At 43.2% G+C, this 15,296-nt stretch overlaps 1 protein-coding gene across 15 annotated transcripts in view; it reads right to left on the bottom strand.

The window, feature by feature from the left end:
* The window catches only part of ESRRG (estrogen related receptor gamma), a 657,282-nt gene that overhangs the window by 581,921 nt on the left and 60,065 nt on the right, over positions 1 to 15,296 (bottom strand). The window contains exon 1 of one of the 15 annotated variants that reach the window (XM_089312194.1): positions 14,122 to 14,372. The exons of 13 other annotated variants lie outside the window; for them this stretch is intronic. The gene's annotated coding sequence lies outside the window, so the exon portion shown is untranslated. Of the gene's footprint in view, positions 1 to 14,121; positions 14,373 to 15,296 lie in introns of those variants that run through there. One more of the 15 variants, XM_051820571.3, reaches the window with a different exon arrangement.

Consider the following 15,296-nt stretch of genomic DNA (forward strand, 5'->3'; position numbering starts at 1 on the left):
CGACCAAAGAGGAGTATTGAGATTGAAGTCCTTCTCTCTGGAAAGCTCCAGCAACCAGAGCCCCTGTGTCTGCGAGAACAGAAACACGGCCGGTTTGGATCAGTGAAAACTGGGTAGAGACAAATCCCTCCCTCCAGTCTATGGTTTCAAATGTGTCCTAACATCAAACACTTTTATGGCTTAGAAATGAAAACATCACCTGCTTTGGGTTGTATTTCTTTCCCTTCCAGGCTTCTGGTAGAGATGTCAATAAAACTAACACGGCCACAGAGAGAAGGCAGAACAATAAGGCAAAGGTTTGTGCCACTTAATCAACCCTGCAGTAAGCCCCAAAGAACTCCGGTGTGTACCCAGGTGACCAGCTCTGTGCTACCTCGGTTGCGATCTAACAGCAGGGTTTGTTCTGGGAAAATATCTGATCCAGGGGTTTGGGGGGATTGTAGATATTGTCACTCCTCCCCTCCTCTTCCCTCTTTAATGGGTTCTAGAAAAAGCATAGGAGACTGCAGTTTCAGCAGACAGGGAAAAGAGGGTTGATCCGCTCCACATAGTTATTTTTATATTTAATCCAAGAGCAAGAGAGGACTGAGCAACCCAGCTGACTCTTAAAAGCATTTTAGGAAGTTGGCAACCGAACAGGCCACCTCCTGCTATCGCCCACTGTGAAGTAACTGGATCTGGGGTATAGATATGTTCCTCAAAGATATCCATAGCACAGATAATTAAGTTAGTGCAGCAAACTTGCTGCATGCTTTGAAGTGTGCATACAGTTGGTGCACTAACCTTTCCCTCACCTGATAGGCTAAGCCTACAATCTCCTCACACATGTTAACAATCTTGTGACCTTTAGTCCATCCTCATTATCACATCATTTAGCTTACCCAACCATGTGCGGCCTACCATAAAAAGCGCTGCTTATAAACACGGAGGGCAAGTTCCTAGGCTCAAAGGCAGACTCCACCAGGGAAAGAAGAACCTTCCAGGAGAGGAGCTAAACGGCTCTAGATTGTGTCCTGCTGCGGGAGAGAAAGGGCAGCGCAAGGTGGGAGAGGTGCCTGGCTGATCCGGTGGTCCTCAAACTCTGGGGTCATCTGAATCACACGAGATGTTTCTAGCAATACAAGGAACCGGAGCCCACCTTCTAAGAGTCCAGTTTAACAGAGAGCGGAAGAGACGTGGGATCTGTGCTTCACTGCATTCAGAAGTGACTCTAATTAAGCCAAGTAGTCCTCAGACTACATTTTCTAGAGAGGGAAGGAACGAGTCGGGTTTCTCAGGACTCCAGTAATATGTCACCCCAGGAACAACCATGAACCCCTTCTGTGCTTTGTATCTTTTGCAATACTTAATCTTCACAACATACCTACAGCTTGCAAATACACAACTTGATCCATTTTACAGATATGGAAACTGAGGCAAGCAATCCAGTAATTTGATCCAAGGTCATAAACTTGTAAGTGGCAAAGCCAGGCCAGGTGCAGAAGGCAGCTCTGTTCCTACACCCAACAGCACAGACCCCCACAGGGAGGAGTCTCTCAGGTTTGCGGCCCCTCCTGAGGTGAACATAACTCACCTGCTTTGCTGGTCTTTCCTCCACAGAGTAAGGGCCTGAGACGAGAAAGCACTGAAGCTAATATATACAAAATATTAGAAATTCTCCATAATGAGGGCTGGATATAGCCTCGCTGCATTTTGATTTTGGTTTTTAAGAAAGAAAGAAAGGAAAGAGACAAAAAAGGAGAAGAGAGAGAAAAATTAAAGCCCTCCCCTCTAGCTGTCCTTCCCCACCAAAAACGCCCAAGAAACAAAAACCAAGACACGGAGGACCAGAATGCCACTGCTCCCCCAACTCGAGTACCAGCCTTGGGGACTCTATAGCTCCTTGACGTGAAGCCCTTTTACACTAAGAAAAAGACAGAGGTTTTTCAACTGCTACTAAAAAGATAAATAGCCTAGGCTATCCATTAGTGCCCCATAAATTCTGCTGCTCAGAATGCTGATATATTTCCAGTGATTTGTGATGTTTTCCTTTCCGGGTTTTGATGGCAACCTAGGTTTAATACAAAAGACTGGTTTGGCAAAGGTAACATGTCCAGCTATGACAAACTTAATTCCCTAGGCTCAAAACCTTCAGGAGGTGTGAAAGCAGCAAATCTAGTAAACTTCCCAGTCCCCAGACACGTCCACTGGGAATAAGGCTTCCAAAGCAGCATTCCAGGGGAAATTCCATTGTTAAGTGTGTTCTTGGGGAATCTCCAGTAAGTCTGCAGAGAGATATTTTCACCTATTTTTCACTCGAACGTGAGGTTGCAGTGGGTGAAACCCACCCTAAAGTTGGTGTTTTAAAGGGAAAGCCTCATCTCTCCTCTGCATGCTCTGTGATTCAGAATCAGGGGACAGCCTACTAGGAGGTGACCGCCACGGGGTGGGGGGGCGACCACTTGGTATGTGCAAGGCTGAGCTGCAAGGCCTCCTTACTGCCCGTCACTTACACACAACCTGGAGACCAGCTCAAGAGTGGTTCTGGGAGAGCAGACAGACAGGCCTGGGACCAGGTGCAGAGCTGGCAAGCAGAGAGTTACACAAGTTCTTTCTTTTTCTCCCTCTAGGAGCAAATATAAACCTGCTTTATGATGGCAATCCAAGTTTCCCAGAGAAGCACTTTTGCAATAATAGCACCATAGAATAAAAGCTTGAGCAACCAGGGCATTTAGAAAAATAAAGTCTTCCTATTTCCACACATTTTGTTGTCATTGCCCTATTCCTTCCACTTCCTGCTAGGAGCTCAGGAGGCTCCTGCAGATTCCAGGATTCAAAGGCACAATCATCATACCTCTCTAGTGGGGTTGCTTTGAGGATTAACTGAATTCATACATGGACATAAACTTTGAACTGTGTCTGGTACACTTAGTAAGCCTCTAATCCTAGCAATCTTTTAAGAGTTGTAGTTACGAATATTGTTAGTGTGGTAGCTGTTACAGGTGGCCAACTTAGTCACAACACAACATGCTAAAGTCCAAATATTTTTAAAAGCAAGTGTGTGGCTTGTTTGTTAGTTTTCATCTTTATTTACATCCCATGGATAAAATCCTAATCAATAAATCAACCATTTAAAGAAATGAGGGCACTTAAGCTACCTTCTTTCTCTTTTAGATTTTGCAAGTGCCTACAGCATGGCTTCTCAATCTTGACCTTGCAGATATTTGGGGCAGTAGAGTTCCTTGTTGCACTACACAATATTTAGCAGCAGTCCTGGGCTCTCACACTCTTGGTGCCAACAGTACCCATATCCCAGCTGTAACAATCCCAAATGTCTCTAAACATTGCCAAATGTCCCTTAGGAGTAAAACTGCCCCTCCTGAGAACCACTGGTCTAAAGCCATTTTGCAACAGGCAAGTGAACTGCAGACATGCATTCTCCAAACAGGCCTCAGACACAGGAGGGTGTGCCTTATGCCACAGTGAGGGTTTTACTAGCAGTAAAGTGAAACCCAAGCCTGACAACGACAGTGAGATGCTTAGCACTAACAAGCTATGGTGAGCACAACAGTCCAAACTTCTTCACATATGCAAACTCCACATTTAATTTTCTGCAAGATTACCCACAATAATTACAAAGTTTCCATAATACAGCCTTAAAAGCTTGAAACTATGAGATCCATAAGAATTGATCCTTTATCTTTTACCTTTGCTGTGTACTGTGTCTGCGTAACACAGCAAATGAATGTAGGCAATATTTTCCTCCAATTTCTAGGAGTATTAAAGTGAAACTTTACTAAAATTAAATTGATTATTAAATGATCCAGTGGAGAGAAGTACAGAGTAAACCTCCAGCGTACAAACAACATTGAGGTAGACTAGAGACAGCTTTTGCTTACAAGCGTGTATCCTTTAACTGAATATATCTGTTGGACATACAATAACTGATAGTTTAACATTCTAGAAGTCCCTTTGAAATGTTAGCTGGTAGCTGCTACTCATTAATGGCGATTTGAGGGCACAGACTTGACATCTATATGACAGCACTTTATTCAGCTCACCAGGAACATAAAGTACTTTGGAGGCTTAGTGGTAGCTTGACTGGACTTCCTGCTAAGAATTGTTGCTCCAATACTGACTGCCAACTGATCAACTGCAAGCTTTCTGAATCATTACCAAAAAGCATAATTTCTTTATCATAACCATAGAATTAAGCCAGGCCACAAAATGCACCCTACCATGAGTCATATTAAGATTTTATTTACCTGATACTAACAAAATAGAGACCATATTAGAGAGAAAACACAAATTCATTTCACCTTCTGATATCCACGTGATTACTAGAATTTCCAAAAGCGGGGGAGGGGAGACATGCATATTTTTCCGAAGTATCAGGCCAATGCATTTTTTTTCCTTAAGGGTATTAGTTGCTTTGATGAAGGAATGTGGCACCATCCACCCATACACTGGATCGCATGTTGTTGTCCTTTCTAAGGTGATGTTACTGACAGGGATTACTCTCCTATTACATGGTAAAGTGGGTGGGACTACAGATAAACACGAGACCTAAGCTTGCAAGTACAAGGTCATTTCCCTTTTGCTCAGAGCTGTTTCGATTCCATCTTCTGAGAAGCAGAGAGTCTAGTTGTCATTTCCCTGTGTGACCTCCGAGAAGACAGCCTGAGCTCTCCAAGGGAAGCCGGGATGGTGATCTGCTCCCTATTGAGCCTCCAGCAGAGGCTGCCCCTCTCCCTGCCTTCTTTCCCTTTCCTTCACTGCTCAATGGAGGACAAAGTGGGAATCTCCGCACCGCCTTGTAGTCATGGATACCACAGTCAATACACGAACCGACCTTTCAAGCCAATTTTTTTTTGACATCCCCAGTGCTGTGCTTCCCCTTCCTAACTTTCTTGACACTCAATTCCAGTCCTGCCCTAGACTCACCCTCTTCCAAGACAGGGATTTCTAATGGTGGGGTCAATCTGGATCTAGATTTCTGAAGATCCAATTTCTAGTCTGCTGCTCGCTCGCTCTCTCTCTCTCTCTTCCTCTCTCTCCTTTTTAAACAAGCTGCGTTGCTCTGAGCAAGCCACTTAATCTTGGTAAGTTAAATCAGCTGTAAAAAGGAGATGATAATTTGTGACTTCATAAACTTTCACTACACAAATATCATGTATTATTAGCAGAAATACTTACATTTAGAGAAACAGTGGAAGAGAGTCATTTTTCATGTTATTTCAGTGGAAGCAGTAAAAATAATTATTTAATCAACAAGCACAGATATTCTTAGGCAGCTCTGCTCAAAGCTAGTCATATTGTCTCATGACCTTCTGAAGGAAAAGGTGAAAAGCCCTCTGTTTCCTCTTTTCCAATCTCTCCTTTCTACTTCCAGCAATTTAAACACTGGACAAAGGAATAATAGCAGCTCCCAATTTCTTCCCAAGGAGGACCTTGAGATATTGGACTAGTGGTCTAGCTTCAAGAATTCTACTCAAGGCCGGCACTGTGGCGCAGCAGGTTAACGCCCTGACCTGAAGCGCTGGCATCCCAAATGGGTGCCAGTTCAAGACCCGGCTGCTCTACTTCCCATCCAGCTCTCTTCTATGGCCTGGGAAAGCAGTAGAAAATGGCCCAAGTCCTTCTGCCCCTGCACCCAGGTGGGAGACCCAGAAGAAGCTCCTGGCTCCTGGCTTCGGATCTGTGCAGCTCTGACCATTGCAGCCAGTTTGGGAGTGAACCATCGGTTGGATGACCTCTCTCTCTCTGCCTCTCCTTCTCTCTCTGTGTAACTCTGACTTTCAAATAAATAAATCTTAAAAGAATTCTACTCAAACTGATTTAACAAGATGGTCTGACCTTGACATTAACCTTGGAAATGACAAGGATTTCCCATTTCCCTCTTTCCACTCTGACTGGTACCATATCTCATTTCACACACAGCAGTTTGGTACCTCCCCTCTTGTCCCTGTCCCCTCTATTTACCAAAACTCACATCTTCAAAACAAGCACACAGAGCAGGAAGTACCTCTCAGAAGTGAACTCCATCTGCTCTACAAGCAGTGAGCCAGCTATGGGCGCAGCAGGCCACTGCTGGAGAAGACACCACGGCGTGTGGTGGGCCCCATGAGGTTACACAGAACAAGGAGGCACAGGATTTTCTCTCAGTGCCCACCTGGGTGCCATGAAACAAAGAAGAACGTTGAGAACATTCTGACACTGCTCCTAAAAGATCAGAGGATGGTATTCCAGACTTGAAGGCAATTACAGAACCTGCATAGAAGGGTCACCCTCCTAGTTCCTGTTCCCAAAAAAGCCCTTATTATACTCAGAAGTGACTCCCCTACACATCCCTGAGTCCTTAGAAGTTGTTCAGTTGATAATCACACCAACTGGAAGTGATCCTAACATTAAAGAGAAAATCTTTCCTCCGGGGGGAAGGTGGTCAAAATTCAGAAAACAGTTCTTATATGTACTACATAAGTTGTTACAATCTTAAGCAAATAATTTAGGGAAACTGCATAACTCAATTTCTTTATCTATAAAACTGAGAGGAAAATAAGTTTTGTAGCCCACAAGACTTTTTTAAAAATAAGTAAAATCTACTTTAAAACAAGTATCAAGTAGCATTAAATACTTAGCCTCTTACAGTAATCTAATTTATGCCTATAGATGCAAAAGTACAAGATTTTAGAAAATATCCAATGTTAGCACCTGAAAAAGTAATGACAGTTCTATTATTGAACATCACGCCAATGCACCTGTACTTCTTTCTCTCCATCCCTCTTTTTCTTGTGTCTATAGAGTCTTTGTGTTTCAAAATGTAGCATCACTGGAATGTACTAGATTTTTTAAAGATTTGTCTATTCATTTGAAAGGCAGGGTTAGAGAAAAAGGGAGTGATACATAGGTAGAGAGAGAGAGAGAGGGAGAGAGAAAGAGAGGGAAAGAGATCTTCCATTTCCTGGTCCCCTTATGGCCACAGTGGTTGGCCAGGCTGAAGTCAAGAAATTGGAGGTTCATCTGGGTCTCCAACATGGGCGGCAGCAGCCCAGACACTTGAGCCATCTTCATCTGCTTTTCCCACATCATCAGCTGAGACACAAACAGGTGCCCATCTAGGATGCAGGTAACATAGGTGGCAGCTTAACCCACTGCCTTACAATGCCAGCCGCTGTATTATGGCGAAATATCCTGGTGTAAAGTCTCAAATGCAGCATTTCTAGCTGTATTGCCTAGAACAAATTAATGTCCAAAATAGGGATGATGGGAGCTGGCACTGTGGGCAGCAGGTTAAAGCCACATCCTACAGCGCCAGCTTCCCATATGGGAGCCAGTTGGAGTCCTGGACTTTCCACCTCTAATCCAACTCCCTGTTAATGCAGCTGGGAAAGAGGAGAGGATGGCCCATGTCCTTAGGCCCCTTCACCCATGTGAAAGGCCTGGATGAAGCACCTGGCTTCGGCCTGGCCCAGCTCTGCTCTTTGTGGCCATTTGGTGAGTGAAGCAGCTGATAGAATATCTGTCTCACCTGTCTCTCTGTAACTCTGCCTTTCAAATAAATAAATATTTTTCATTTTTTAAGATTTATTTGAAAGACACAATTACAGAGAGAGGGAGAGTCAGAGAGAGAGGTCCTCTATCCACTGGTTCACTCCCCAGATGGCCTCAACAGCCAGAGCTGCGCCGATCCGAAGCCAGGAGCCAGGAGCTTCTCCAGGGTCTCCCACATGGGTGCTGGGGCCCAAGGACCTGGGCCATCTTCCACTGCTTTCCCAGGCCATAGCAGAAAGCTGGATCAGAAGTGGAGCAGCCGGGACTAGAACCAGTGCCCATATGGGATGCTGGCGCTTCAGGCCAGGGCTTTAACCCACTGAGCCACAGCACCAGTCCCAATACGTACCTTTAACAAATAAATAAATAGAGATGATGTCCTTCAATCATTTACTTCCAGGGTGCTGAGTGTTAAATGAGATCTCTCTGTACTTCTCTCATTCTCTATTCCTGCTTCCCCTGCTCTTTCCTCTTCTTCCCCCTCCTCTTCCTTTTCTTCCTCACTATTATCCTGCCTTTTCCACCTCTGTCTTCTTTCTTTTCCTGTCCATACTAAATTAAGTTGCTTTTGTTGTTGTTGTTGTGACCATCTTCCATGTTTCTGCTTTGAGTCTTTTGAATGCCCTAGGATAAATCCATTTCATGATTCTGGGGGCACTCCTTCACTCCAGACAACATTTCTGTCTTACAAACCCTGCAGATCGTCTGCAGCTGAATGAGGCAATATGCATATATGTAGGGAAGATTATAAATTTGAAGCTTGGCTCTGTCATTCACTAGCTGTGAAAACTTGAGCAAATTCCATCACCTCTTAGAGGCTCAATTTTCTCATTTATAAGATGGGGGTAACATGTCTATCTCATAAGCGTAATGAGAGAATTAGATCAATTAAGATACCATATAAAACACATGGCATAATGCCTGGCTAAACGGTAAGTGCACAATGAAGAGCAGTTATTATTATGTTAAAACTAAAAATCAGATTTATGTATTAATGACATTGTGGCTAACGTTAATAATGGCAATTCTGGGGGAGAATCTCAAGATGGAATGCTGCCCCATCAAACAGCATGGAAAGAGAAGCCTCTCATAATCACTAATAGTTACTGAGCACTTACTTGTATGCCAGACACTTTTCTTAATACCTGATACATGTTAACTCATTCAGTCCTCACAATAGTCCTATGAAGGGGCTATACTTGTTACTCCAATCCAAGAGAGCAATAGAAACAGTGTGCTTGTTACTTCCCTAAGTCATCACAAGTACTTGAGCCAGAACTCAAACCCACAGTCTAGCTTCAGAGCCGTGATGTAAAAGATCTCCCAAAATCATGCACCTCGGAGAAGATGGTATCTCCAGCTCAATTAGTACACTGCCAGTCACTGATAACCAGTAACAAAGCACTCAAATCTACTGATGATTTTTCTCTTAAGTAAGCGCAGTTGCACGTCCTATGGCATCACTCTTGCTTACTATCACTCGGACTTCCTCTCTGGTGTCAGGAAGCAGGCACTGCAATACAAGCTAAAGGTCTGGGAATTGCTCACAGCCCTGGGCTCATCTGTGGTATGCGCACGTCACCCATCAGCATCACCATTTCTGTCAGCACCCCCACCACCGTTATCATCACCACCCTCATATTACTATTGATCGATCACTCCATGCCTGGCATGTGGTAATTCTTCACGTGGCTTTTTCTGTGTGTTTTACAGCAGAGGAAAATATTGAAAACCATTGAGCTTCACCATTCAAGGTGCATACTTAAAACCTTTTACTCAAAACTCTACCATGCATAACTCCACCACCTACCTTGAAAAGGGGGACAGGAATGGTAATAATATTTACTGACAGCATCTTGCATCAAGCAGGGGACTGGGCACTTTACACATGTAACCTTACTTCTCACAGCAAACCTAAAATGTAGACAGTATAGTTACTTTAATCCCAATTGTACAACAAAGGAAACCTCAGCCAAGGATGCTTATATGTCATCCCAGTGACTACAGAGATGCTCAATTATGGCTTCAGGATTTGAATCAGGCCCGTATGTCTCTTGAGAAATACTTCTGGGATAGCCTTACCAAAACGGTATATTTTCTCCCATGATATAAGCTCTTTCCATGATCTATTTAATAGAAGGCAGGAACTTTCAAAAAAGTGCTAGCTTGCAAATCAGAAATCAGAAATCTGATGTCCTAGTTCTGGTTTTACAACTCACATGTTGTAAGACATTGACAATAGTTTTACGTATTAAAATGAAGTTTCCAGCTCTAATCTTCTATGTTCTGTGAGTACTCTAGAAATAGACAACAGACACGCATCATCAGTTGTATGATGTCAATTCTAATGACAGGCTCGTTCTCCACACTTAAAAGAGAACACCATGGAGGGAGGCCCATTGCACAGGTGCACGTGTTGACCGGACCATCAGAGAAGGGTGGTTTCGAAGGTTGGCTGAGAAGTGTGAGAAAGTCATCCACCTTGCAGCTGTCCCTGCCTGAACAGTACCAAGTCCCTCTCTGGAGATCTCTGCTGGCACCTTGTCTTCATTCCTCTATGAAAAAAAACTCACATCCTTGTGAAGAATGTATTGCCTTCTGCATACAACTGCCAAAAACCCAACTGTAGGCAAAATCCATCTGACAAAATCCCTTAACTGCTTTGATTCAGTTCTTAAAGGAGATTAGTTGTTGGAAGGTCACAGAGAAGCCATCCTACTGCACATTGCAGCTTGGGGTTTCAAAGCTTTCACTACTAAGGGAATCTCCGTGCTCAATGCCCCTTCTCTCCATGCCGTTTAATCAATGAATCAACAAATAGTTACTGAGCGAGGCTTCCCTGGGGTCTGCAGGTCACTTCAGATGTGGCTCTCCAGTTCAATAGCAGGAGAAAGCAAAAACGGATTTTTCCGACTTCTCTTAAAGTTTCCATTTTTAAAACCCAGGCTGGCATCAAAAGGCTGTGAGTCTCCTGTCCCTCTTTTTCTTTTCCCGGAACACTCGGATTCACAAAGGAAAAGAAACGTAGTAGTGCTGAGAGAATATAGAATACCTGGATGGAAGGACAGGGGGAAGGATGGAAAGTAGGCAGGGAGGGAGGTCAAAGGGTGGAGCGAACATGTAGACAAAACGACGGAGAAACGCTTCTTTGGTAGCGTACAACTCCATGCTTATTAGTCCGTTAGTGCTTCTCTTTAGTATATCTAATCTTCAAGGCCAAATAGTCCCAGTTCCAAGCTTTTAGGATTGATATAATTATGAATGTCTTATACATTTAAGGGTCCTTCTACCCCCAATTCTAGTAACAGGCTCTTACATAAAATGTGCATATAATCTCAATATCCACAGCATCAGGAATCCAAAGTGCAAAAAAAAAATTAGTGTTCCTACATGATTTGCATGAAAATGAAAGACATGTAGTAAGATATTATTTTTGACTTTCAATAAAAATGTAAAATAAAATACTATACTATGATACAAAGTGAATCACAGTCTCCCAAGTGATGACAAGCTACTGCAGGGAGCGACTGTCACTGGGACAGGACAAAACAATGGTGTTGAACATTACCCTCTCAGCTCCACAGACAGCGGAATTCTACCTAACCATATTGTTCTTCAACCAAAAATAATAATGGAACCAGCAGTTTCGTGAACATCTACTATGCCAGACATGGCATTAAAAACTTTGGACCTTACCTCATGTGACTGCTTCAACTACTCCGTTGGTATACATTACTATCCTCAATCTACAGATGCGGCTGTGGAAGGTGGGAGCGCTGAAATCACCGTGTGTAAATCTTAAAGACCAGTATAATTAGGTGAAGAGACATCAACCATAACATCTAACTTTAAAGACTGCGCCCCTAACCACTCTCTAGCCAACATTTTTAGTTCTATCCTTCAGCTTGGAGAAAGTGGAAAAGTAAAAAGTGAAAAGTAAAAAGTGTGTGTGTGTGTATTCTAATTTTTTTTTACCCAAAATCTCATTTGAGCTCAGTATTCCCACATCTGCTTCAAATTGCCCCTCTCCCCACCCCCAATATTAATTACTGGCGTTTCATTTCTTTTTGATAAGCATGGCTGATATTAGAGTAGTAAACAAGCCATGAGTCCACAACATTCACCGCTATATTCTGAAAAATATTTCCATTCAAGCACGCACTAAGGCTTCCCAACATCTTAAGATTAAAAAAAAAAAAAAAAAAAAAAAAAAAAAAAAAAAAAAAAAAAAAGCTTGAGTATAAGTATAAGCACTATGTTAACACTTGGCACGTACAGGTCTAAACAAAGTTTTTGAGACAAAATCTTGAATGCAGATAGAGGAAGTTCATCTTACTGATCTTCTAAATGATAAGCCCCATGCCTTCTCATGTGCTGTTTGGAGCTATCATAGTGAAGGTATTAATGGAAAAAATATGCATTTGAAATCCTATTATTCAAGATGACATCTAGACATGTACATTTATGCATCTATTGAGAAGAATCTCTATATTAAAAGGAGGGAAAATATAAACATACCATTCTCTGTTTCTGAGGTGATAGGATTATTTATACCATCCGTGTGGAAGGTGTAGCCCGAGGAACCAATCCCAGTATATACTACCTTAAGACACAGACACCTAGGCAGAGTCCTTTGCTTAAAGTGCTGCTGCTGTCTGACCCTGTGACTTGGGACATCTCCACTTCTGCATATGGTGGATTGACCAGGTCCGCCTCGCAAATCTGGAGAAAGACACAGCTGTGCTCCTAAGTCTTCCCTCTCCCTCCCCAGCTCTAACTACTAGAATTTCCTCTCCCTGCCTTTCAACAGCACAGCTAATAGCAGTACACCACACCAACCATGAGGCTAGCATGCAACACAGGTACAATTTGCTCCTTTCTCTTGGCTGAAGGCAAATTTATGAACATAATCATTTTCACAAACAGAAACCATTTCTACCAGAGCAATGCAAATATGCTTGTCAAACCTGGTTCTGAAAGAACCCAGAAAAGGTGTAGGTGGATGAAACCCTGAGGTTAGGCTCGGCACCTCTCCCAGCATCTGCATGCACTTATTATTGCCATATTGCAGAAGTTGTTTCTAAAGCAAATTGCAGGCTTCAGGAAGACCGAGTTTACAAATGAATCCCGAGACTTGGGGAGGCAGAGAAAAGGCAGTCGTAGCATTTAAAAGCTAAGGAACGAAATGACCTATTCCACTTGTGTCAAAGCCTCAGAACTTCTAGTACGCAATTAGCATGCCCTTCCACAAACGAAGCCCTGAAATCCAGACTTCCTTTTTGTTCCTAAAATAAAGGTACTTACCAGTGAAAATCCACAAGTCACCACACTTTGCCCAGAATCACATTAGCCTCCCTTCTCCATGGAAGCGTGGAGTGGGACCTGCCAAGTTTGTGGGGACACCTACTTGGGTTGGTTGGAACTAGTAAAGGGGGAGGCGGGGGTTGGGGGGGAGAAAAGACACTTTCCCTTTAAAACTGAACAGAAGCGGATACCACATCACATGACCTTTTACCGTAATTTCTATTAAAATCATTTCATGTCTGGTTGCCTCTGCTCTCCTGGCTCATTTGTATTGTTTACAACAAGTCGTTGCACTGGCAGTTAGTGGTGGCTGAAGCCATGGTTACCCGTTTTTACATTCACTAGTTAAATGGAATGCAGTTCTGCTGTGGGTTTCAGGGAGCAAGCTCTTAAGAAACCACAATCCAGCTATCAATCAGACTAATCTGGGCGAAATTAATCTTACAAACATCAGTATTGTTGCATATTAAAAATGGATAGAAACGGGGCACAGGCTTTTAGGGGGTAGGAGTGACAAAAGTGGCCAGGCTGAGATCTGACTTAGACCCTCAGAGGGTGCAGTCCGTGGTCCACACATCTGACAGCCATTCACCGGGTGCGTTTAAAAAGCTTTCAAGGGTAAGACGACCACCCTTGAAAACAAATCCACCACCTTCCCAAATCTGTGAGCATTCATTTCACCTGGATGTTCTCAGAATCTAAACAGTGCCGAAATACAGGTTTAACCAGACTGCAACCTCAGGAAAGTAACTTAAACAGATACATTCAAGACAGCAAAACACCAAACAGACAGCACTGAGTAGGATTCAATTAAGACAAAACCTCAGTGGAACGCTTTTTACAAGTAAATTAAAACTACAAACTAATATGTTTCATTGAGAGCAAGAATAGTACAAATTCATTCTATTGTCTGTGAATTGATGTGGTTAATTCTCTAAAAAGCATTCCCCAAAGCTAACTTGTTTCTCATGATGGACATGCCCAACAATTATAATTCCTAACAAAAATTTAAAAGTTTTATAGTTTAATGCCCACCATAATTGTCCCCCAAGTCACATCTAAATGCTAGATGAGAACAGCAAATAGTTAAAGCTAATATATTACAACCCCATCTACTGCAAAGTCACTGTATCAGAAGCTAGAATTGATTTGTTTCCTCAGAACGAATTGAAAATGAATGTAACATAACGTCGGAAAAAATGCCTCCTGCCCTGCTAATCGGATATTGTATAATGGTTGAATGCAGCTCTGCCCTATGCCATTGCTGCCTAAATCATACATACTTACACGTTCTGGGTTCTTCCAAGAGTTTGGTGCAGTTTCAAGGACAAATGTCTTAAAGGAAGCCTCTCTAGTGTGCAGCAGGGAGCCTAGCTCGGATCTGATGACAAGAGCACAGTGCTAAAGCTGACAACAGAGCAGGAAACTTCCTGTGTGAAGAGGAGATCTTGGAAAGTCTCAGGGTTAAAAAGGCTGCTTGAAATGTGCTGGTTGATTTGCTCCCTGGTTGTGTCTACACAGTAGCAGCTGATCTGTGTTTGCAGCCTGCAGAAGGGAACCTTTACTGAAAACCAATGGCATCACATTTCAGCCGAGCTGGTGCCAAGTGCTGGGGAGCAGAGCAACCTTTGACAACTTCACACAATTCAACCCAGCAGACTTAGCACAGGTCAGGGGGGAGCATGACCGGTGCTTCCCCACCCGGGGGGTAGTTTAGGGCAGTGCCTAGAAACCAAACACTGTGGCAGGCTGGGCTTGGGCAACAGCGTAAGGATTCCCTGGACTCAGCCGGCTCTGCTGCCCTGACCCACTGCATACCATATTTTAACAGAATTTTTTAAAAAATGGATCCAAACCTTTAAAATGTATTTCCCTCTGTTTCTACATAAACCTGCATATTTAAGGCTCTTCTGGTATTCCTCAGAAATTTAAATAGGAAAATAATATAGTATTGGGAAAGTGGTCACATATTCTGTATTCTGCCTCCTATTGTAGAGACTGGAGATTTGATTTTGAACCCACTGCTGTAACGAGGCCATGGGCGTAGTAAGGGTGGACAAACAATGACAAGTATGGAACACGCTGGTCAGAGTGGGCTTTCTTTCTTCCTCATCTCCCTTAGCAGGGAAGAGAGTGAAAATTGTACGCCTCACCAGATCTAGGAGTGCAAGTGCAGAGAGAGTGAGAGACAGAGAAAGAAGGAGGCATGGCGGGGAAGGCTGCTGGTAGCTATACCAAAGCCAACCCCAGGCATTGGTTAACCACTTCATTGTCTGCAAGTTCTTCCCTGCTCTTCGTTTCTCTTCTGTGCCTATGACAAGTCCAGGTTATGGCATATTCTATGGTATTTCCTCACTATTGTGCATCTTACTTCAAAGGGCAGAAATCAGAACTGACAGCTTCACAAAAGGCCATGTCAAATGCGTCAGGAAGCTCAGGGAAGGGCTCCCCAACCTCTCTGA

The sequence above is a fragment of the Oryctolagus cuniculus genome, chromosome 13 (genome assembly GCF_051225735.1).
Source record: "Oryctolagus cuniculus isolate XC-2025 breed Fujian yellow rabbit chromosome 13, ASM5122573v1, whole genome shotgun sequence".
NCBI classification, from domain to species: Eukaryota; Metazoa; Chordata; class Mammalia; order Lagomorpha; family Leporidae; genus Oryctolagus; species Oryctolagus cuniculus.